The sequence below is a fragment of the Apium graveolens genome, chromosome 6 (genome assembly GCF_009905375.1).
Source record: "Apium graveolens cultivar Ventura chromosome 6, ASM990537v1, whole genome shotgun sequence".
Taxonomy (NCBI): Eukaryota; Viridiplantae; Streptophyta; class Magnoliopsida; order Apiales; family Apiaceae; genus Apium; species Apium graveolens.
In genome coordinates, this window is record NC_133652.1 from 194986034 (window position 1) to 195006920 (window position 20887).

Below are 20887 nucleotides of genomic sequence, written 5' to 3' on the forward strand. Positions count from 1 at the left end.
CCAATTGTAGTAGCTATGGGTGATCAAGCAGAAAATCCGAAGGCTTTGATGGACTATTCTAAGCCTAAGATTAATGACATTCAGTCTAGCATCATCAGACCAGCCATGAGGGCTAACACTTTTGAGATCAAGTCAAGCACGATCCAGATGATATAGAACTTAGTTCAGTTTGGGGGTTCTCCTACTGAAGACCCCAACATGCACATTAGGGATTTCATCGAGATCTATGACACTTTCAAGTTCAATGATGTGACTGAAGATGCTATCAAGCTACATCTCTTCCCATTCTATCTGAGGGACAAAGCTAAGTGCTGGTTACATTCTCTGCCAGCAGGGTCTATCACCACTTGGGAAGATCTTGCTCAAAAGTTTCTCACTAAATTCTTCCCCATAGCGAAGACTGCCGCAATCAGGAATGCTATTACCCAGTTTGCACAACAAACTGAAGAATCTCCGTGTGAGGCTTGGGATCGATATAAGGAGATGCTAAGGAAGTTCCCACACTATGGCATGCCTGATTGGATGATTATTAATTATTTCTATAATGGATTGGGTCCTACTTCTAGGCCCATGCTTAATGCAGCATCATGAGGAGCCTTGTGGGCTAAGAGGTATGATGAAGCTTATGAACTTATTGAACTGATGGCTGCTAATGAGTACCAGAATCCTTCCCAGAGACTGACTCAAGCGAAATATGCAGGAGTTCTAGAGTTGGACGCAACAACTGCTATCGATGCCCAACTTAAGGCTTTGACAATGAAGGTGGACACTTTGGCTAATTATGGAATTAATAAAATCACCATTATCTGTGAGCTTTGTGTTGGTGCCCATGAGACTGATCAGTGTGCAATTTCTAGTGAATCAGCTCAGTTCGTGAGTAATTTCCAGCGATCGCAGCAACCTGTGCCAGCCACCTATCATCCTAACAACCGCAATCATCCTAATTTCAGTTAGAGCAATGCTCAGAATGCGGTTCAACAACCTTATCGATAGTATCCAGCTAAGCAGTACAACCCCCTGGTTTTCAGCAACCATAGTATGCACCAAGACAATAACTCCAGCTGCAACAAGCTAATGAAAAATCTGAATTAGAGGAGTTGAAGCTTATATGCAAGAGTCAAGCTGTTTCCATCAAGACCTTGGAAAATCAGATTGGGAAAATTGCAAATGCCTTGCTAATCGTCAACCTGGTATATTTCCTAGTGACACTGAAGTGCCAGGAAAGAAGGAAGCTAAGGAGCAGGTAACGACAATCACTTCGAGGTCTGGGAAGGTTACGAATCCCGAATAAACTCAAGAGTTAACGAAAGAAGCTGAGGCTGAGAAAGAAGCAAAGCAGCGGGATGAATAAGTGGAACTAAGGAAGACTACTGTTGAGCATACTCCTCCTGAGGGTAATACAGGGGAGAAAAGATCTATCCTCCATCGCCTTTTCCTAAGCGGCTGCAGAAGAAAAAGCTGGACAAGCAATTTGAGAAGTTTCTCGGGGTGTTAAAGAAACTTCATATCAACATACCTTTCGCTGAGGCTCTCGAGCAGATGCCTAGTTATGCAAAGTTTATGAAAGGTATTCTCTCTCAGAAAGTGAAGCTAGATGATTTAGAGACTGTCGCTCTCACGGAGGAATGCAGTGATGTGCTGCAATAAAAGTTACCTCTGAAGCTTAAAGGTCCAGGAAACTTTACTATTCCATGTACTATTGGAAAAGTGTCTTTTAACAGATGCTTATGTGATTTGGGAGCTAGCATCAATCTGATTCCTTTATCAATCTTCAAGCAGTTGGACCTGCCTAATCCTAAACCGACGTATATAACTTTGCACTTGGACGACCGTTCTATTACATATCCGCGAGGTATTGTGGAGGATGTCTTGGTCAAGGTTGATAAACTCATATTCCCTGCTGATTTTGTAATTCTTGATTTCGAGGAGGATAAAAGATTCCCATAATCTTGGGAAGAGCTTTCTTGGAAACTGGCCGAACCTTGATCGATGTGCAGAAGGGTGAGCTTACAATGCGAGTACTGGATCAGGATGTTACCTTTAATGTTTTGAATGCTATGAAATTTCCTACTGATAATGAGGAGTGCTTAAAAGTTGAGTTGGTCGATTCGGTGGTCATATCAGAACTTGATCAATTGCTAAGGTCTGATGCCTTAGAAAAAGCCTTATTGGGAATTTCAGATAGTGAAGATGACAAAGGTGAAGAGCAATTGCAGTATTTGAATGCTTCTCCCTGGAAGAGGAAGATTGATATGCCTTTTAAATCTCTTGGAATTGAGGAATTGAATAAAGCTCCTAAACGCCTCAAGCCTTCTATTGAGGAAGCTCCATCTCTTGAGCTTAAGCCTTTACATGAGCATTTAAGGTATGCGTTTTTAGGTGATGCATCTACTCTGCCTGTTATTATTGCATCTGACCTTTCAGGTAGTGATGAGGAAAAGCTTTTGAGGATTATGAGAGAGTTCAAGTCGGCAATTGGATGGACTATAGCAGATATCAAGGGGATCATCCCTTCTTACTGTATGCAAAAAATTCTACTAGAGGAAGGTAGCAAGCCTACAGTCGAGCATCAAAGAAGACTTAATCTGATCATTAAGGAAGTATTGAAGAAGGAAATTCTGAAGTGGCTAGATGCAGGGATCATCTATCATATCTCTGACAGTTCATGGGTGAGCCCGGTTCAATGTGTGCCATAGAAAGGTGGAATTACTGTGGTAGCAAATGAAAAGAATGAGCTTATCCCTACCAGGGCAGTCACGGGGTGGAGAGTCTGCAGACTGCATGGACTATCAAAAGCTAAACAAAGTCACTAGGAAGGATCATTTTCCATTTCCCTTCATTGATCAGATGCTTGATAGGTTGGCCGGTCATGAGTATTACTGTCTTCTGAATGGCAATTCGGGTTACAATCAGATTTGTATCGCTCCGGAAGATCAGGAGAAGACTACCTTCACTTGTCTATTTGGTAGTTTCGCCTTCAGATGAGTTTTTTTTGGTCTATGTGGTGCACCGGCCACATTTCAGAGATGTATGATGGCCATCTTTTCTGACATGATTGGCCAGAATGTGTAGGTGTTAAAGGATGACTTCTCAGTCTTTGGAGATTCTTTTGATGAATGCTTGCAGAATCTGGGACACATTTTCAAGAGGTGTGTTGAGACTAATCTGGTTCTCAATTGGGAAAAATGTCATTTTATGGTGCGTTAGGGCATTATTCTCGGGCATAAGGTTTCTAATAAAGGTCTAGAGGTGGACAAGGCCAAGGTGGGGGTCATTGAGAATCTTCCTCCACCTAATCTGTTAAGGGAATTCACAATTTTCTTGGTCATGCGGATTTCTACGGGCGTTTCATCAAGGACTTCCCGAAAATTTTAAAGCCTTTGTGCATTCTGTTAGATAAATATGTTCCTTTTAAATTCGATGACGAGTGCCTTTCAGCTTTTGAGACATTGAAGAAGAGTTTAATCACGGCACCTGTCATAACTACACCTGATTGGAATGAGCCTTTTGAGATGATGTGTGATGTAAGTGACTATGCAGTTGGAGCAGTTCTTGGGCAGAGAAAGAACAATATATTTCATGTAGTCTACTACGCTAGCATGACTCTAAATGGTGCTCAACTGAATTACACTACTACGGAGAAAGAACTTTTGGCTATTGTCTACGGTTTTGAGAAATTTCGATCTTATCTACTTGGGACTAAGGTGACATTTTTTACTGATCACGCCGCCATTCGATATCTCATCTCAAAGAAGGACTCGAAGCCTAGATTGATTCGATGGGTTCTTTTGCTCCAAGAATTTGAACTAGAGATCAAGGACAGAAAAGGAACGGAAAATCAAGTCGCTGATCATCTCTCGCGGTTAGAGAATCCTAATGCGACTTCATTAGATAAGATATTGATAAATGAGTCTTTTCCCGACGAGCAGCTATTTGGAGTGGAAGAAGAAGAACCATGGTTTGCAGATATTGTGAACTATCTTATGAGTAATATCATGCCTCCCGGCTTATCTTATGCTCAAAGGAAGAAGTTTCTTCATGAGGTGAAGTGGTATATGTGGGATGAGCCGTTTCTTTTTCGCCAAAGAGCTGACCAAACCATCAGGAGATGTATTCTTTACAGCGAAACAGGGAGGTTCCTATGAGATTGCCACTCAACGGCTTATGGAGGACATTATAGTGGAGAAAAGATAGCAGCTCGTGTTCTTCAAGCAGGTTTCTTTTGGCCAACATTGTTTAAAGATGCTCATCAGTTTGTTTTGAAATGTTATCGATGTCAACGTGTGGGTAATATGTCTAAAAAAGATGAGATGCCTCTTAATGTGCTTCTCGAGGTTGAGGTCTTTGATGTTTGGGGAATTGACTTCATAGGGCCACTTGTCTCGTCTTGTAACAATCAGTATATCTTGTTGGCGGTTGATTATGTGTCGAAATGGGTTGAAGTTAAGGTATTTCCAACGAACGATGTGAAAGTGGTGCTTAATTTTCTTCACAAACAGATATTCACAAGGTTTGGAACTCCAAGAGTCATAATCAGTGATGAAGGGTCGTATTTTTGCAATCGCAAGTTCACTGATATGATGAAAAGGTATAATGTGAATCATCGCATTGCTACGGCTTATCATCCTCAGACAAATGGTCAAGCTGAGGTATCTAACAGAGAGATCAAGCATATTTTGGAGAAAGTGGTATGTCCATCAAGGAAAGATTGGTCTTTAAAGCTTGATGAAGTTGTTTGGGTATATAGAACAACATATAAGACTCCTTTGGGAATGTCACCGTTTCAGTTGGTGTATGGTAAGGGGTGTCATTTGCCTATGGAGCTCGAGCATAAAGCATATTGGGCTTTGAAGAAATTGCATCTGGACTTGGATGCAGCTGGAAAAAAGAGGATGCTTCAATTTAATGAACTTGACGAGTTTTGACTTCAAACTTATGAGAATAACAAGATGTATAAGGAGAAAGTCAAGAGGTGGCATGATAGGGGTCTAGTGCTCAAGAAATTTGTGCCAGGGCAACAAGTTCTTTTATTCAACTCTCGTCTCCGTCTCTTTCCTGGAAAATTGAAGTCAAGATGGTCAGGGCCCTTTATAATCAAAACTGTGTTTCCACATGGAGTGGTGGAAATTTTTGAGAATGATTCGGGCCAAGCATTCAAGTTAAATGGTCAACGGTTGAAGCATTATTATGATGACACGACAACCCGCGAGGTGGTTAGTGCCGTGTTATTGTCCACTTGATCTCAAGATTCTACGTCGAGCTAGCGACGTAAAAGAAGCATTTCTTGGGAGGCAACCCAAGTTTGTTGTACATTAGTAACTAGAGGAAGCAAGAAGAAAAGAGAAAATCACAAAAAATCAAACAAATGAAAAAATTCAGGTCTGACTACAGAAGCCTGGCGCGCCCGCGGTGTCCCAGCGTACGGCCGCGCCATTTACACTCAAACACCACGCGCTGTTCCAGCGCGCGGCCGCGCCAGTTTGGCAGAAGTCCGCGCCTTGTCCCAACTTTGGAAAAAATTAAAAGGCAGCTTAATGGGGGAAAACAGGAATTTTGTCCCAAAATCAATTCCCAACCGAATTTTACTCCCCCACATCGCATAATTACCTCTCCAAATCAAACCCATTACTCCCATTATTCCCATAATTAAATCCCACTTCTATTCCACATCTAATTCTCTTTTCACCACCTATATATACATACATCCTATACACAAACTTTTTCGCCAATTTACAAACTCTCAAACATAAATTCTCTCTCAAAATAACTATTATTCTCTCTAATCAATTTCTATGACACCCAAGAGACAATGAACTCAAGTTGATAGCAGCGCCACCGATTCTTCAACTTCGAGTGGTGTGAGGCCCAAGTTTTCTACTCCTGAGGTTGGGGAAGAGTACACGAGGCTTCTCGTGAAGCCTATTGCTAAGAAGAGAGGGTTCCTGCCATCTGGGAATGATGGTAAGCTTTTGGATATGATCTTGGAGATGGGCTGGGTTCCTTTTTCTGAGGCACCAGCTGTTGTGCCTATGAGTGTGGTTTGCGAGTTCTATACGAACGCCAAGGCCGAGAAGAATGGCTTCACTGTGGTGCGAGGGAGGACGGTGGAGTATAGTGCAGAGACTATCAGAACTGTGATTGAGCAGCCCGCGAGGAAGGTGGGGCAAGATACCTAGAATGATAAGACTCCAGAGGACTTTGATCTGGATCTTATTGTTGCTACTCTGTGCCGGCCCGACACATATTGGAAGATCAAGAGGGGCACAGTCGCCAAGTATTCTACATTCCCGGCATCCGGTATGAACAGGTTTTCCCTTACATGGAACGCTTTTATATATGCTAATATCATGCCATCTTCGTATGTGCATGAGGTTATGATGGAGCGTGCACGTCTGCTATGGGGCATTCTGCAGGGTGATTATGTAGATTTGGGGATGGCGATATACCAGGGGATTCTGAGGTTTTTGAGGGGGAGCACTACAGGGTCTATTCCTTATGCGTTAGTGGTGACAAAGCTGTGTGTGACAGTTGGTGTGCATTGGCCTGCACATGAGCAGTTGCAGATTCCGAGTGCTCCGATCGATAGCACTACTTTGGCTGCAAGCCCGATCTGAAGGGGCTTGGGTATTCTTTTGACCACCTACCTGGTGGGAGGCCAGCTGCTGGTCAAGCGAGCAGGACTGTATGGAGATCTCAATTAGGAGATGAAGGAGGACCATCACAGCAGTAGCAGGAGGCAACATGAGTGGACATGAGAGCTGGTTTGAGTTTGACGCAGTATAGGCGTCTTGCGAGGAGGATGGATGCGATATACGACATCCATAGTCATTTTGCACACGATCTCACCCAGGCACTTGGGACTGTATTTAGAGCCACCGGAGTTGACATTCAGTGGCCAGTATTTGGTGAGGACTCTGTGTATCTGCCTCCTGACACACCGGACACTCCACCCCTTGAGGGTGATGATTCTAATTCAGAGTAGGTATGCATGATTCCTTACTATTAGCTTTACTGAGGACAGTGAATATTTTAAGTTTGGGGGTAGTAGTTGAAGGAATATGTTTGTGTGAGTCTCATATAGTTTACATGTTCATGATAGTTTAGTTAATATAGTTTGTATGTTTTTCCATGTAGTTTTTTTATTTTGGTAGTTTTATGATATTTTGTTCATGTAGTTTCATGCATTTGCATTATAACATGATCCCTTAGATAATTTTTCCGATTGACTTGTGATATTGATGTTAGTGTAGTGATGCCGTATTTAGTGATGTTGAGTCTTATTGGATTGATTTGCATGCTAGAGACACTTGTATTTCACTAAGTCTTATAGGTTGCTAAAGTGCTAGATCATGATCATGGTTTATTTGATTTGTCGAGGTTTAATCACTTATTTATATTTAGAATTTAGGGTATTCTCTTAATAATAAAAGATATGGATATTTAAAAATTGGAGAAATTGGATTTCATTGCTAGTTGTGTGGCTACGTGTCAAATGGCTAGTAGCCGGCTCATATTTTTATGAGTAGTCTAGGATTGAATGAGATGGAGCGAAACACACTCATTCAGAAATTGTGAAAAGAAAAAACAAATAAAAAGAAAAAAGGAAAAAAAATAAGTGTTATGTATAATTGATTACGACTGGGCTCTTTAGTACTCGAGTTATTAAGTTCTTAGAGGACTTTGTGCCTAGTGACCTAAGGCTTTTATGGTCTGAGATCCGCTAACTGAATGCTTATTACATGGGTGCTATTGTATAAGTCTTTTGGGGACCTCACTCATTGCACGATCAAATAAGCATACTTGTGTTGTTTTGTTGAGAATAAAAGCATGAATCCGTATAAAACTCCAATAAAAAAATTGAAGTGTTATAAGTTATTTTGAGTCTAGCTTTTTATTTTATTTATAACCTTGCGATTGCCTTGATGAGTAGTGAGTTATGATTATTGATCTAGTTATGATAGTATATCTGTAAGCATCTTAACACACACACGTCTCTAGTTTGTAAGTTGATTTGTATGATTTGGTTGATCTTCATGCGAATAACTGCATGTGTTGATATGTTGTTTGTTGGTTGGTTGAGTTATTCTATTGGGGATCGTTGTATTCATATAGTTGCATTCATATATTTTTGTTTCTCGTTCTTTGACTCTATTTATGCTTGAGGACAAGCATCGATTCAAGTTTGGGGGTATGTTGAGTGGCATTTATGACACTTTATTATGCTCTAATAAGCTTTGAATTGGTGTATTTGTACTCAAGTTGTTATATATTTTAATGTGTTTACTAGTATTTTTGCATTTCAGGCACTATTCAGGTAATCAGATGAATTAGCATTGTTTTGGTGCTAATTTGGTGTCCATGTGGTGTTGGAATAAAAGCTCATAGAAAGCCGGTTCGAAGCAGCAAAATTTAAGAAGAAATTTGAGTTTCTCCCAGAAGGATGGCGCGCTCGCGCTATGATAGCGCACGGCCGCGCCGGGGCCGAATTTCAGAATCCTATTTCTACTACAATTCTAAAAGGGAAGGCTTCCAGATTGTTGGGGGCTGCTATATATATTCATATTAGGTCATTTTTAAGATATGAAGTTAGAGACGGATCAGAGCGCAAGGAGAAGACGGTAAGAGATCTTTAGCAAAATTCAACAAAGGCGAAGACGATCTAGTTTATTCTTGTGAATCTTTGTTTTGAGTTGTAATTTGGATGCTTGTTTCTTATTTTTATGAACCTATACTCCTGTTTGTACTTGGTTTTATTTATTCGTATAAAGACTACATTTGCTATGTCATGTTTTCATCGGAACCCATATTGATGAAGAGTCTGATTATGGGCTAATCGTTATTGTGCGGTTCTAGTGGATTTATTTATGGATTTCTTTAGTTAATTTGTTTGATGCCTTAGTATGTGGTGATTGTATGATATCCTAGTATTGGTTGTGCGTATTCGTCTTATGAGCATCGCAAACTTATAGGATATTGTGTTAATTCTTAATAAAGCGAAAGTGAATTTAAGGATTTAGAACTTGCCATGCTAGCATAGGTTCATGTATGTGTCATGCATGATTCGTAGGTAATTTTAACCATCTTACTTGCCCTATGTAATCAAGATAGATAACTTGTACTTAAACCATTATGTTGTCAAATTCTATAGACATATAGGGTCTCAATATAATTGGTGCCTATTCAGCTTCTATCTCTTTTTTGGATGTCCGGTAGAATGGTACTCGTGCAACGAAAGTTGGCGTTTATCAGTTTTGTGTTATCTGATTAGTGTCATTGCCATTACATGCTAAGGTTAAGAATAATAAGGTTATTGAATGAAGTATTTAATGAAGTTAGAGTCCCATGTTTGTCATATATATTAATTCAGTCAATCTTATTCTCATATTTATAATTGTTAGCGTAATTTTTAGTTATAAATAGTCTCAATTTATTATTCGTCTTAGCATTGAATAATAACCATACATTGTTGCTTAGGTGCATAACTTAAACAGTTAACCAATACAGTCTCTGTGGGAACGAACTAGAAAAAATTCTATACTACTTGCGAACTCGTATGCTTGCGTGTATTATTAGCGCGTGTTTAGCGACTAACACCTTTTTCTGATATTCCACTATCTTCGCATGTGCCTCATCTCGTACTTCATCAATTAGATCCAGGGCTAATCTTTGCCCCTCCTCAATTTCCTCAACATTAAAATCTTGGACCCTGGGAGACGAATGTGCTATCTCTACAAGAACAACCGCTTCGGCCCCATATGCTAACATGAAGGGAGTTGCTCTAGTTGTGACTCTACAAGTAGTTCTATAGTCCCATAGTATTGGGAGTATTTCATCCACCCCGTTATTGCTCGACTTCTCAATCCTCTTCTTTAGTCCATCCAGGATTATTCGATTTACCACTTCCGCTTGCCCATTAGTTTGCGGGTGAGCTACGGAGGTAAATAGCAACTTGATCTCATTCTCCTCACAATAGTTCTTGAATTCCTCATTGTTGAACTGTGTTCCATTATCGGTAACTAGGATACGGGGAATTCCATATCGGCACATGATGTTTTCCCACAGGAATTGTGCAACCTTCTTGGTTGTGATCTTGGCCAAAGGCTTGGCTTCAATCCACTTAGTAAAATAATCAATGGCTACAAACAAGAACTTCTTTTGTGCCATCTCCATGGGGAAGGGTCCAAGTATATCCATTCCCCACATGGAAAAGGGGATGGGAGAGTTGATGGAGGTTAATATCTCGGGGGGTTGTCGAACAACAGGTGCATATTTCTGATAGGGATCATATTTTTTCACATACTCTTTGGCATCGACCATCATCTCTGGCCAATAGAAGCCTAAACGGGTTATCTTATGAGCCAGTGCTCTGCCCCCCAGGTGTTGCCCATAAATTCCTTTGTGTACTTCTTCAAGAGCCGAGCGTGCCTCATCGGGCCTGAGATATCTTCAGTAAGGAACCACATAAGATTTTTTGTACAAAATCCCAACGATCAAGGAGTATCTCAGTGCTCAAACAGCCAACTTTCGTGCTTCGGTCACATCATTTGGCAGCCAACCAGTTTGAATATGGGCTTTAATGGGATCTATCCATGACGTCCCCAGCCCTATAGGAGCTACAAGCTTAACATCAATGCTCCGTGTCTTCAAAATGCAGAAGTATACACTTCCTGAACTTTCCTCTATCTCTGATGAAGCAAACTTGGACAATGCATATGCCTTAGCATTTTCCTCCCTTGGGATGTGCTCAACATGGCATTCATCAAACTGAGTCATCACAGCCCTTAACAGGCGGACGTACTTAGCCATTGTATCATCCCTTGCCTCAAACTCTCCCTTGACCTGGGATATGACCAACTTCGAATCTCCACAGACTTTTAAGTTCTTGACTCTTAATGTCCCTTCTAGGCTGAGGCCAGCTATGAGAGCTTCATATTTTGCTTCATTTTTTGTAGTTGGGAAGTCTAGCTTCATAGCATATTCAATCAAGAACCCATCGGGGCTTTGTAAAACTAGCCCTGCTCTGCTTGAATTTGTTTTTGATGTTCCATCAAAATAGAGAACCCAATATTTCTTCTCCTTTACAGCCTTTTCTTTACCCCCAATATTCCTTCTCCTTTACAACCTTTTCTTTGCCTCCATTATCACCTTCTGTGTCTTAAGGTATAGTATCTTCCTGCCCCCCGACTTCTTGGTTGGGTATGGTACATTCTACCATGAAGTCAGCATGTCTGGGCTTTTATTGTCATTCATGGCTTGTACTTGATGTCAAATTCTCCCAATTCTATTGCCCACTTAATCAGCGTCCCACTAACCTTGGGACTATGAATAATATTTCTCAAGCGCTGATTTGTTAGTACCTTAATTTTATGAGCCTGAAAGTAAGGACACAACTTTCTTAAAGCCATTACCATGGCTAAAGCAAACTTCTCGATCGTTGAATAATTCAATTCAGCACCATGCAAAATTTTGCTAACATAGTATACGGGTTTCTGGACTTTCAATTCCTCCTTAATCAATACAGTGCTCAAGGCATTTTCTGAAACGGCCAAGTACAAGTATAAAGTTTCATTCAAAGTTAGCTTGGCCAACAATGGGGCCTGGACCATATATTTCTTTAATACTTTGAATGCCTTCTGGATTTCCTCAGTCCATACGAAATCCTTAACCTTCTTCAAGGACTTGAAGAACGACAAACACTTGTCCCCAAATTTGGAGATAAACTGCCCCAATGCAGCAACCCTTCCAGTGAGCTTTTGAACATCTTTGATAGTCTTTGGTGGCTCTATGTCAAAGATTGCCTTTATTTTATCGGGATTGGCCTCGATTCCTCCTTTGGAGACCATCAGTCCCAAAAACTTTCCAGATCCCACTCCGAAAGCACATTTTGCAGGATTTAACATCATCTTGTGGTATCTCAGGATCTCAAAAGCTTCCTTCAAATGGGTTATAGGGTCAGTCTTTACTAGACTCTTGACTAACATGTCATCGACATTAACTTCCATGGTCTTGCCAATAAGATCCTTGAAAATGTTATTTACCAACCTTTGATAGGTGGCTCCTACATTCTTGAGACCAAACACCATAACAAGATAATAATAAACACCAAAGTCAGAGATGAATGATACCTTTGGGATGTCATCCTTGTGCATCTTGATCTGATTATATCCACTGAATCCATCCATCAAACTCATCATCTCATGTCCAGCAGTAGCATCTATTAATGTATCTATCCTTGGCAATGGGAAACTGTCCTTGGGGCATGCGTCATTCAAATCAGTGAAATCCACACACATCCTCCATTTTCCATTAGCCTTCTTTACCATCACAGGGTTTGCTAACCATTCCGAAAATTGTATCTCCTCAATGAAACCAGCCTCTAAGAGCTTCTCTACTTCTTGTTTAATAGCTTCTTGCTTCTCTGGAGCAAAGCTTCTTTTCTTCTGCTTCACAGTCTTTTGATTTGGATCTACATTCAGCTTGTAAGTGATTAGTTCCGGGTCTATGCCTGGCATATCAGCTGCCGACCATGCAAACACATAACTGTTTTATTGTAAAAATTTTACCAAATTCCCTCTAAGGGGTTCCTCTAGTGTTGCTCCAATGAAAGTCACTTTTTCAGGATCCTTGGGAGTCAAAGGGATTGAAACCAAGTCTTCTGCTGGCTTCCCTCTTTTCTCATCATTCTCATGGATATCCAGATCTTCAATAGGCAGAACCTGCCCCCCAACTCCATCTGCCCTACGAGAGGCCACATAGCAACTCTTTGCCATCTTTTGAACTCCTCTCTCTTCTCCAATCCCATTCCGGATGGGAAACTTCATCACTGAATTATAGGAGGAAGGGACTTCCTTGAAGGCGTGTATCCTTGTTCTTCCCATGATTGCATTGTAAGTTGAACTAGCCTTCACCACCACAAAGTCCAACATCTGTGTTGCTTGTCTTGGTTCCTGACCTATGGTTGTTGGCAACTTAATTATCCCTTCCATGGGGCACTCCACTCCTGCGAATCCATATATAGACATATCGGTTGGGGTTAATTGAGAATCATTATAACCCATCCTTAAAAAGGTATCATAGAGTAAGATGTCCACCTAGACACCGTTATCTACAAGGACCCTCTTCACCAGGTTGTTCCCTATTATTGGTGTTATAACCAGTGTGTTGTCATGAGGAAATTTCACACCCTCCAAGTCAGAATCATCAAATCCCATTGTCAATACTGTCCTGGCCCTCTTTGGGGCTTCCCCAACAACAACAGTTGGTAAAGATTGTATTTATCACAGGCCATCGGGGTCGCGGTCCTCCAAAGATTGCATTTATCACCGGTCCCCTAGGCTAGGGATTCCACCCCTGATCGTCTTGATCCCTCCTATGATCTTCAAAGTTCTTTCTCCCATTGTTATTCCTATCTCCTCCATCTCCAGTGTACTTGCTCAATCTTCCTTTTCGAATGAGGAACTCTATTTCATCTTTCAATTGTCTACACTCATCGGTGTCATCACCAGCATCCTTGTGAAACCTACAATATTTTCTCTTATCTAACTAGTAGGATCAGCCTTCAGGGGTTTAGGCCAACAAATATCTCTATCTTTCTCGATTTCCATCAAGATCTGGCTTCTAGGAGCATTCAACTTAGCATATTCAGTGAACTTTTGATCAGGTCCTCCCTTCTTCGGGGTTGAATCAGGGTTTTTCCCAGTTCTAGGATACTTTTCCTTAGCAATATATTCCATATCAGTCTTTCGCTTCTTGCCTCCAGCGAGCTCGTTATTCACTACTGTCTTCCCCATGCTCTCTTCCACTATGAAGTATTTCCAGGCCCTATCATGGAGCTGTAACATACTTTCAGGGGGACGCTTGGCCAAGGACATCTCGAAGAACTTGTCCCTAGTTCCTTGTTGCAGTGCTATCATAGCTACCTTGTCATCGAGGTATGGGACTTTTAAAGCTTCCTTTCTGAAATGATTCAGATAGTCTCTCAAGGATTCATTTGCTCCCTGCACGATGCTTATGAGAGATGCTGAACTTTCCTCATGCACTCTCCCACTGATAAATTGCTTAATAAAATGCTGACCTAGTTCTCTGAAGGACCCAATAGAATTCGGGGGAAAATGACTATACCATTTTTGAGCCATCCCCGACAGGGTTTGAGGAAAGGCCCGACATTTAATAGTGTCGTTCACGGGATGCAACAACAGTGCATTAGAGAATGTCCTGACCTGATTAGCGGGATCTCCGGTGCCATCATAAGCTTTGATGGTGGGCATCTTGAACTTCCTTGAGATGTGGGCGCTCATTATTTCTTCAGTGAATGGTGGAGTAGGATCATCAAGATCTCTAAGGGGAAGAATATTGCTTGGATCAGCCCTTGGGACAACAGTCCTTCTCTGTAGTGGACCATCCAGATCTATGATTGGAGGAGGATTTCTCCCCCTTGGAGGTAGTGGGGGTCTGGGGGCTTGGTATGCCTCCAAGTCACGCTTCAGCCTTTGAATCTCAGCCTCGTGAGCCCTGATTATCTCCTACACTTCTTGGGGATTCGTCCATCGGGTGCTCCTAGGACGTTGGTTACCATCAGGCATCGGCTCTTTACTAGCATGCCTCCTTCTTGGGGCCACATCATCATCCGAGGATTCGGAGTCTCTCTCAGTATAAGGACCAGAAAATTCTTGATCCTCCAGGATAGGAGCCAAACCACGTATATATTGGGGCGTCTACCCTTGTGCTTCACTCTAATTAGCATGTCCACTTCCTCCAACCTTGGGGTAAAGGGGCATCCCATAAGGGGGGTTAGTGGTCATAACAGTTGAATAGTCATACCCAATGGGTCGACAATTCACAGGTGTATGTAGCTGTTGAAGATGGGTATTATTCCCTTGAGGAGCCGGGGGAATCATCCCTTGAGGCTGAGGTTCAGTTGCTCCTATTTGGGCTCCTCCTTGGTTGGTAGCATAGGTTGAATGCAAAGGTATCTCCTCCGTTGACGAAATCGTTTGGGTCATCCCCGCTGGTGTTCCTTCAGGGGTGTTGTTTCCTCTCCGTGTTCTCGCCATGGTTGTTGTAAGCATTTCCCACAAGCGGCGCCAAATGTTATGGATTAAAAACTAAGGTATATTAATTGCTATACTTACTACTAGGTTTCGTGAGCTTCGAGGCTCGATTTGACTGCTCTTGTGTCTCATGACTCGATCTGCCTTAACAAGATGCCTACGTACCTTGCTGATTGCCAAGGATCAAGTCAAAAAACGTAGTTCTGAACTATTGGGTGAGGCTCCTTATATAGATTCTGAAAGTCCTTGAATTGGACTAGAGTTAGGAGACTTGGTGGGAAAGTCTCTGAATTAGAATGGACTTTGGAGTCCTAAGAGGTAGGAAACTGATTCCTTATCCCCTGAGGTTCCTTGAAGGCCAATCTTCAAGGAATTATATTCCTAACTGGTCTTCATTTATCAGCTGATTTATCCCTTATTAATTAATTATGAAATTATTTAATATTCAGGGTTTTGGGCCCTTTTTAATGGGCCTAGCCGTCAGCCCAATTCTGATATAATTAATGCGATATTAATTACACAATCAGGGTTTATTTTATTCCCTATCAAAAATATTATTTTAACTTATTTTCAAGGCTCGATAATTATTATAAAATTATTTTAAAGTCAGATTCGGGTGCTCAAACTCTGTTATTTAATTATAAAATGATTCGGAGACCCGTTTTAATTCTGAAAAATGTTCAAAAATTCATATTAAATAGACCGTTCGTCTATTTAATACGAAACAAACGCGTCTAGACTCAGAAAAATATTTTGCTTTCATTAAAAATACTTTCAAGACATAAAATCACTCATTTTGAAAGGTCGCTTAATTTTGTAAACATTTCTGAGTCGCGTAATTATCGTAAAATTGTATTTCGACTCGATTTTAGTTTTGAACATACCAAGTTGAATGTTTTAAAGAATTGAGTTATATGTTATATGAAATATGTGATACATGCTTTATATGTTTATGTGTTATGTGAACTATGAGTCCACGTGTCTATTAAATTTTATATGATTAAAGTTAATCCTTATCTGTTATTGTCGGGCGGGTAGACAATAAGGATAAATGTATAGACTAGACAATTATATATTGTCTGTTAATTGAATGGTATCTTTTATATTTAATACGCATAGTGCGAGGCATTCAAAGCCAGACAGAGATTGTAAAGGTTAAGCCTAATTACGCATAGTAATGAAATGAGTAGATTCAAAATAGAGATAAACCTGTAATGGTAAATGATAAGAAAGGTCAGGTGGTCTGTCAATGGAAATGCAGACACATCAGGACTGAATGATATGGCAAATAGTTAAATATCAGAGGTTTATTAATTGAGGCAAGTCTTCCTAAACTTTCTTTTAAAATACTGCAAATATTTCTTAATTCCTATTCTAAGTTCAGAATAGTTTTTATATTTCCCTGCAATTCCTCTTATTTATGCAAGTACCTCCTTGACGTTGTTCCTTGATTATCGATTGATCTCTTGAGCAAATACCCATTATTTCGGGTTATTTGCGAACCCGGAATGAGGATGTTTTGAACTTAAAGTGATTTGACATCAAAATACTCCATGGACTGGAGGTTACGATGAGGGCCAGGAATGAGCTGGACCCTAAGGGCCAGAGATGGCTGGACCCTTGATTATTAGGCCATAGTGCCTAGGTACCCCATATGTTGGTGGGTCTATACAGTTGGGTATAGATATGCGCTATATCCTGATTGATCAGCAGGTTATAATGCATATGTTGGTTTCTAGTGTCCAGTCTAATTTATTGTTGATCGCAATTAACAGCATTCCTTCTTGGAAAGTTATGATTGCAAAAAAAAATGAAGATTTGATTCAAGAAATGAATCAGTGAAACATTCACTGTTCTTTTACAGAAAAATGTCATTTATGATTAAAGGCCAACGAGGGCCGATGTTTTCATTCGCTCAACTGTTTTAAATAAATAAATGTATTTTTAAATCATTTAAAGATTGTTTCTAGAAGTTTCTTTAATCTGATACTTGAAAACCAATTATGATACTTGCTGGGCATTTTTGGCTCACTCTTGCTTTATAAATTCTTATTTCTTTCAGTATCAAATGAGGACAAGAGTGAATAACCTCTAATAGACAACACAAGTGGAGAGATTCCAACTAAAGAAATTTGGAGATGTCAGAGTAAATAATATGAGGAAGTTAATAAAGAGGTAATGAAATTGTATTTAGTTATTGTAATTTTAGAAGTTTAGATCCTTGTTTCATACTATAACCTGTAAGAAATCTGAAATAATGAGGGGTTATCTGTATATTTGTTTTAATATACAGGTTTATATTATTTAAATTTGTTTAGTGACACCCAATCCTGACCCCGGATTTGGGGATGTTAAAGAGAGGATGGCATCCAATATCACAGATGAAGATGAAACCAACTATCCAGTGTTTAATGAATGTGTAGACATGGTTAACCCTATTTCCCACCTTGGTATGTGTTTCATAAATTCTAGGATTTTTAGAGAAGCAATTAAAAAATAGGCAATTCTTGATAGGAGGCCAATCATGAACTGCAGAAACTTTGGCAAGTAAGTCCAATATGTGGGTGAGCCTCCATGTCAATGGAAAATATATGCATCTCCACTGTATACAGGACCTGTCACTTACCAGATTAAGACCTATGTGAAGAATCACACATGTATGTGAACCTTTTATCAGAAGAAAATCAACTCCAAGTGGAAAGCTGATTACTAGAAAACATAAATAAGAATGAATCCTAGCTGGCCAATCAGTGCATTCCATAAAAAGATTGTAAATGATATGAAATTCCATGTAAGCAAAGATGTCGTTTACAGAGCAAATGTGAGGGAATTGAAGAAGATGGAACACATGAAGAGAAGTATGCAGACCTGTGGAAGTATGCTCACAAATTGAAGAAGTTTCTTCCTGAGAGTAATGTGAAGATATTAACTGAAAATCGAGAACTTGATCAAATAAGTGGCAAATTCTTAAGGTTCTACTTGTGTTTAGGAGCATTAAAAGGCATTCAAACAACATTATAGGAAAATGGTTGGACTTGATATATGCCATCTAAAAGGGCCCTTTGGTGGCATTCTTCTCTCAACTGTTGGTGTTGATCCAAATGATGGTATGTATCCAGTGGCATGGGCAATTCTAGAGAGTAAAACATCTGATTCATGGAATGGTTTCTACAGTTTCTATGTCAAGACCTGCAAATTCTAGTTGACAAAGAATGGACTTTTATCTTTGATAGACAAAAGGTATTATTTCCTATATTTGTTAGTCATTATTATTTCCCTGTTTTATTACTAGTAATGTGTTTTATATGCATTTGTTGTAGGGCTTAATAAATGCATTAGAAGCCATTGTGCCTCAAGTAGGGCACATATTTTGTGTGATACACTTGTTCCAGGACATGCATAAGGAGTATAAAAGTGTGTCTTTGAGACATTTACTGTGGAAAACTGCCAGGGCAACCACTGTGTGGGAGTTCAATTTGCACATGGACAAAATGAAAGAGGTAGTCATCTATTATATGCATGAATGCTAGGCATCTATCATATGTGTGCTTAAAATATTATTTGTGCAGGTTTCACCAAATTCCTATGATTGGCTAATGCAAAAACCTAGTGAAAAATGGTCTAGGTCTGCATTTATGACCACCTCCCACAGTGATATGTTTGTTAACAATCATTGTGAGGTATTCAACAGTAGTTTAAACAAAATGAGGGACCTATCATTACTCTATTCAGAGAATTACATAAAGCCATAATGAAGAGGATCCAGATCAGGAGAGACAAAATAGAAAATGCAAGTATTATCATATTCCCTAGTGCTCAGAAGAATTTGACAAAGTAAGTTCCAAAACTTGCCCTAATGTCATTTGTCAGGATGCTATGCTTTTTTACTTTTCTTCAATCCTTACAGGTCTATCCATTATGCTGGAAATTGTGTGGTCACTTGGTCTGAAGGTTCTTCCTATAGTGTTACTTGCAGTGATGGAGGCCATGAGTTGGTGGTGTGTGATGGCCTTAACCCCAGGGTCTGGAGTTGACGTCATCAACAACTACAAACCACAATATAACATAACAAAACTCATTATGATTACATAAACACAACCCCCTTCTTCCCACAATCTTTTTCAGGTTTAAGTATGACTTAGGCTATATAACTATTACAAACCAAACTTATTCAACAAGTATGACATAACTAACTTATTACAACAACTCAACAGACCACATCTGGTTTGACACAACTACCTCAGAGGAGCCTGGTATAGAAGGAACTTGAACTATGCCCTGGCCACGATGGAAAAGTCTCCTAAGCATCTGATACATGTATACAAAACATTTTGCAAGGGTGAGTAATCAATTGCTCAGTAGTACCAATATATGAATAACAAGTAAATTATTTTATGATAAACAGTTGTAGGAACAGAGATCATAAATCATTTATGAAAACAAGTAAAGCATGTATAAATAGTTTATTAAGAACTAGCATGCTCTATAAATAATAACACCAGTCGTGTGTTGTGAAAATTACCAGAGTTCAATTTAGCATGCTATTTTCATTTTCAAATCCACTGTTCCATTACAGGAACCATAAAAACATCAGTTCCATTACGGGAACCACAAAATCCTTCTCAGACATATACTGGATGATCAATGATGAGACAGCCGATCAGGCTATCAACACCGGACGACTCCATCTGCCATCCCACAAAACCTGTTCCTGAACTCAGAGACTTATCCACTTACGCCACAAGGCTAGGTTGTTACGGGCCAGTTACGCAAGCTCATCCAATTATCTGATCTATTTTATCCAGTTTTCAAAACCACTTATACCTATCTCTTTTTAAAACAATTTTATCACAGCACACTTTCCAAAAACTTTCCAATTTTATTCAGAGTTTAGAGATATGCATTTTCAGAAGTTACTTTTCCCCAAAACATAATTTAAACAAATATTTTAAACAAAGGGGATACGTAACTTAAAACGTACTGTTCCACTACAAAATTTAAATCAACGGTTATTCATATATTACTGAACCATAAAAGATTTGTTCGGGGGTCTTTGCCTTGTTGAGCTTTATGGACTAAATATTAGACTATCCTAGGTCCGACTTCAACACTCGGGTCCTTCGATTGGAACCTTGCTGAGCTTATCGACTGACCACTTGGCTATCCACAGTCCGACTTCAATACTCGGGTCTTCCGACTAGAACCAACAGGATCGAAATACCCTAATTTAGACGACCAGTTATGCTTGACATATCTTTGCTATCAATTATACTTGAACGATATCAAATCCCGACTCGTAATTATACGTATTATTATAATACACATAAAAACTAGGTTTCTCGTCCTTAAAACTCGGTTCGATAATCATTTTCAGAAAATACATATACCCGTCGTTACAGAAAAATCGGGTTGTCAAATATTTTACAAAATATTTTATCACGACATGCAAGTAAGTTTCGTAAAATGTTTATAATTATATAAATATACATGCTTGACTGGTATTCCCAATAATTACAGGTTATGTTCCTGCTAATTTTCGGAATTAATTTCTCAAATATTGGACAACGTCTCCTCTATTTACGTGACTACCCGTCGAAACATAATCGACACAACAATCACAACAAATTCATATTAGCAACCCAATCTTCGGTACGAATACTCACTATTTTCATTTCGAGAAAATCATTTTAAGAACTAAATATTATTTTTATAATTATAAGACTCAGAAATATTCATCACCATCCACCGTCAACTCATCAAAATTCATCGTTGACGGCGAAAAATTCGTCGGTGCCCGAATATTTTGGGTTTCCATACGAACTTCACCAATTAATTCT

General features: G+C 39.7%; 1 non-coding gene across 1 annotated transcript; it reads right to left on the minus strand.

Annotated features, from left to right (window-relative positions):
* Window positions 1-405: 405 nt before the first annotated feature.
* LOC141669093 (small nucleolar RNA R71) lies at window positions 406-512 on the minus strand. The gene has a single exon (XR_012553389.1). It is a non-coding gene; the product is annotated as a small nucleolar RNA R71 (small nucleolar RNA).
* Between the last annotated feature and the right edge of the window lie 20375 nt (window positions 513-20887).